Below are 5,000 nucleotides of genomic sequence, written 5' to 3'. Positions count from 1 at the left end.
ATACTTGGCAAATGCTTTCGCTTCTGTTCGTCTTGCGACGATCCAAGAATTTCACCTCTAACGTCGCAATACGAATGCCCCCGCCTGTCCCTATTAATCATTACCTCGGGTTCCGAAAACCAACAAAATAGAACCGAGGTCCTATTCCATTATTCCATGCACACAGTATTCAGGCGGGCTTGCCTGCTTTAAGCACTCTAATTTGTTCAAAGTAAACGTGCCGGCCCACCGAGACACTCAATAAAGAGCACCCTGGTAGGATTTCAACGGGGTCCGCCTCGGGACGCACGAGCACGCACGGGGCGGTCGCACGCCTTCGGCTCGCCCCACCGGCAGGACGTCCCACGATACATGCCAGTTAAACACCGACGGGCGGTGAACCAACAGCGTGGGACACAAATCCAACTACGAGCTTTTTAACCGCAACAACTTTAATATACGCTATTGGAGCTGGAATTACCGCGGCTGCTGGCACCAGACTTGCCCTCCAATAGATACTCGTTAAAGGATTTAAAGTGTACTCATTCCGATTACGGGGCCTCGGATGAGTCCCGTATCGTTATTTTTCGTCACTACCTCCCCGTGCCGGGAGTGGGTAATTTGCGCGCCTGCTGCCTTCCTTGGATGTGGTAGCCGTTTCTCAGGCTCCCTCTCCGGAATCGAACCCTGATTCCCCGTTACCCGTTACAACCATGGTAGGCGCAGAACCTACCATCGACAGTTGATAAGGCAGACATTTGAAAGATGCGTCGCCGGTACGAGGACCGTGCGATCAGCCCAAAGTTATTCAGAGTCACCAAGGCAAACGGACCGGACGAGCCGACCGATTGGTTTTGATCTAATAAAAGCGTCCCTTCCATCTCTGGTCGGGACTCTGTTTGCATGTATTAGCTCTAGAATTACCACAGTTATCCAAGTAACGTGGGTACGATCTAAGGAACCATAACTGATTTAATGAGCCATTCGCGGTTTCACCTTAATGCGGCTTGTACTGAGACATGCATGGCTTAATCTTTGAGACAAGCATATGACTACTGGCAGGATCAACCAGGGAGCTGCGTCAACTAGAGCTGAGCAGCCGGCCGCCCGGGAGTGTGTCCCGGGGGCCCGCGCGAACACGCAAGCGTCCGCTCAATCATTCTGCAAACAGGAGGAGGCTGAGCTCCCCTGCACAATACACCTCGAAACCCTCTCAGGTCCCGGCGGCGCGCAGCGCCGTCCCAAGTACTTGGTCGGGTTCGAGAGAGGCGCAATCGCCCGGAGTTAGGCGAGTAGACGCTTTCGGTGCGACCACCCGTGCTCCCAACTGAGCTTGCCGCTGCCGACAGAGGCCCGGGAGCGTGCTGTCGTGGCATTGCCGGCGGGAGACAACACGCGCCACCTACGGTGACCGGCAGCTCCAACGCCAGCGCCACAGAAGGACAAAAGCCCCACTTGGGTGCCGAAGCGAACTCTCCCAGCACAGCGCACGCGCCAACACATCCGCACAGCTGCGATACAAACCACCAGCGAGAACCGCTGGGGCGACCGAGCAGCAGACGGCGTCGCGGCGCCGAGCGCCGGGCGGCAGCGCATCCTCAACGCACACAGTCCTCAATCGGACCAGCACACTGAAGATGTCCACCGCGCTTCGCACCGGGCCCGCGAGGACCTACTTTGGCCGCACGGCGCCGCGCGCAGGGTGCGCCGGCGCGCAGCTGCGACGCCTGCCGCGTCCGTCGGCCGGCGCGCCTGCCACTGGCCGCCCCCACCAGCCGGCTGTAGCGCGTGCGCCCACGCACCGCGCGGCCAGCACGCCGGGAGGCGCCCCCTCACCGGCCGGGGACGGTCCCACCCAGCCACCGCCGCGTATCGCTTCACACCCAGATGCCGTTCAGTTTCGTCGGCATGGTGGGTATCGCTGGAACAACCGGTTAGTACCTCAACCTATCGTCGCCATCACCGATTCACCCCTAGCGAGAACAACCGCACCACAACAGGTTACCATTTGTTCATTTGCGTAACTTCACCAGAAAACGCAGGCGTCCATCGCCATTTGCAACTTCCACGATTATTGCATGCCTGTGTCAGGTGTCACGCCACACTACGTCTGCCCACATACACGCAACAAAATGTGCACGCCTAGACAATACGTGGAAGGTGGCCCCCGTACGTATGCGATGTCCATTGCTCGAACGACTGTCAACCGGCCTCTGTAGCATGTCGCAGATATGGAACGCGGTGCACCATGCCATCACGGTGTGTGAGGAGAGACGACTAGGTCCGAATACATCAACAGACAGCTCATGCTGATCGCCATCCACGGCGTCCGTTCCTCCCACACGTCTCTATGGCGTACCACACTGCAATCCAGCTCTCATAGGGAGACGACACGTAGCTGCGTGCACAATATTTGCACTGTATGGTCCGCCGTTTTTGGGCGCAGTCGTTGTACGGTCACACATGTGCCACGATGTATCATTCAGTACATAAGGACGAATGTGCAGTACAGATTGTGGTTTACGCGTACGACATTAGCGGACAGTTGACACAGGCCGCACCACAACGTAGCCTGAGTACGTCGCATGCGGAGGGCATTGAACATGCAAAGTTCTCACCAACCAGCTTGCGAAGGCAGGGGGCAAGGTGGGGACGTGGGGAGGGGCGGCATGTACGTCCTGCTGCCATCCACATTACAGTGTACAGCAGGAGCATGTGGAAAGTGAGCAAGACTTGCAAGGTGTTTAACATGAAGCGATACACAGGGGAGCGGGGAGTGCGAGTAGCGAACTATATTGCGAGGGTTGCGGGTGGGCAACACTACACTAATTGAACGAGTCGTATAACAATTACAGAGCAGGTTTAGGCGACAACGTGGGTTACGTTAGGCGACAACGTGGGTTAGGTTAAGGCACGACATGGGTTAGGTTAAGGCACGACATGGGTTAGGTTAAGGCACGACATGGGTTAGGTTAAGGCACGACATGGGTTAGGTTAAGGCACAACATGGGTTAGGTTAAGGCACAACATGGGTTAGGTTAAGGCACAACATGGGTTAGGTTAAGGCACAACATGGGTTAGGTTAAGGCACAACATGGGTTAGGTTAAGGCACAACATGGGTTAGGTTAAGGCACAACATGGGTTAGGTTAAGGCACAACATGGGTTAGGTTAAGGCACAACATGGGTTAGGTTAAGGCACAACATGGGTTAGGTTAAGGCACAACATAGGTTAGGTTAAGGCACAACATAGGTTAGGTTAAGGCACAACATAGGTTAGGTTAAGGCACAACATGGGTTAGGTTAAGGCACAACATGGGTTAGGTTAAGGCACAACATGGGTTAGGTTAAGGCACAACATGGGTTAGGTTAAGGCACAACATGGGTTAGGTTAAGGCACAACATGGGTTAGGTTAAGGCACAACATGGGTTAGGTTAAGGCACAACATGGGTTAGGTTAAGGCACAACATGGGTTAGGTTAAGGCACAACATGGGTTAGGTTAAGGCACAACATGGGTTAGGTTAAGGCACAACATGGGTTAGGTTAAGGCACAACATGGGTTAGGTTAAGGCACAACATGGGTTAGGTTAAGGCACAACATGGGTTAGGTTAAGGCACAACATGGGTTAGGTTAAGGCACAACATAGGTTAGGTTAAGGCACAACATAGGTTAGGTTAAGGCACAACATAGGTTAGGTTAAGGCACAACATAGGTTAGGTTAAGGCACAACATAGGTTAGGTTAAGGCACAACATAGGTTAGGTTAAGGCACAACATAGGTTAGGTTAAGGCACAACATAGGTTAGGTTAAGGCACAACATAGGTTAGGTTAAGGCACAACATAGGTTAGGTTAAGGTACAACATAGGTTAGGTTAAGGTACAACATAGGTTAGGTTAAGGTACAACATAGGTTAGGTTAAGGTACAACATAGGTTAGGTTAAGGTACAACATAGGTTAGGTTAGGTTAGGTTACACGTTGTTGTAAGGAAAGGTGTAGGGGGGGGGCGGGGGCGGCAGGTTCGTTGATAGTGATTATAGTAAGTGAATGCTTGTGACATGATCAGATTTGTCACGTCAGGATGCACCTTTGGCTTATTAGAGGCGGCGCTCCAATTCTATGCTTGTGTCAGACCTGTGTCTTTGACTCATGTCATTGTTTGTGCGCTGTGACAGGAGGTACTATTGTGATGTTGGGTGCACCGTTGTATAGGACATGTGTGGGTGTTGGTGCCTGATCTGCGCAATGGTGGATGTCGAAAGGGTGGGATATTGTATTTTCCGCATGGACCTCCTGGTCTGGTTGTGATAGTGTGGATTGTGTAATGTGGCGGAGAGGATGCACTGGATGTTGTTCCATGCTGGTGCTTACATATTGTATGTGCGCCCGTTAGAAGCAGAGAGTGGTGCGTGATCAGAGTGGCTGGCTGACGTGTGGTTCCCATTGTGGGCAGACTCTTTCAGCATGTATACGGACAGTTGTATATATATTCTGTAGTTTGATGGCTCTGCATTGATTACTAATCAGCGCCGTGTGTACGGGTAATCTGGTTCCAGTCCAAAATGTTCCATCTGTGTACATTAGTGACAAAGACTCCCCTCATGCAGTGGGGCTCGGTCTGTTATAACTCTTCCGCGTAATATATTTGCCCCACGTTTTTGCGACTGCGAGTGCGAGTGCAACGCGCATGGGGACCGACATGCTGATGGCTCGGTATCGGACGCCGTACAGTGAGCAACGCGATCGCGTCTCTCGCTCGTAAGTGGTACAGGTCGCGGCTCATGTATAGGGACAGCGGGAATGTCGCATATTGGCAATAACTCTTCATGAAACGCACGTTATAGGGGTGGATTGCACTTTACGAGTGCGGGAAACGTCCGCCGTTCATCCGCTGGAGGTGCGCGTTTGGCGGTTGGGGTGGTGCACGAACGGGTGCGGGTGGAGTCATTGCCGGTCCACGGCTTCGTGCGGCAGAGCCACTGGAGATTGGGTGCTATGGTCGACAGAGGCTGCAGGCTTT

General features: G+C 53.2%; 1 non-coding gene across 1 annotated transcript in view; it reads right to left on the bottom strand.

Moving 5' to 3' along the window:
* Nucleotides 1-1,054, bottom strand: part of LOC124745028 — a 1,909-nt gene extending 855 nt beyond the window's left edge. Inside the window, exon 1 of the ribosomal RNA XR_007010981.1 lies at nucleotides 1-1,054. This exon is cut by the window's left edge and continues 855 nt beyond it. This is a non-coding gene — a ribosomal RNA (small subunit ribosomal RNA).
* Nucleotides 1,055-5,000: the final 3,946 nt, after the last annotated feature.

Source organism: Schistocerca piceifrons, unplaced genomic scaffold, assembly GCF_021461385.2.
Source record: "Schistocerca piceifrons isolate TAMUIC-IGC-003096 unplaced genomic scaffold, iqSchPice1.1 HiC_scaffold_312, whole genome shotgun sequence".
Taxonomy (NCBI): domain Eukaryota; kingdom Metazoa; phylum Arthropoda; class Insecta; order Orthoptera; family Acrididae; genus Schistocerca; species Schistocerca piceifrons.
The sequence above is the reverse complement of the archived record's forward strand: the minus strand, read 5'-3'. Positions and strand labels throughout refer to the sequence as shown.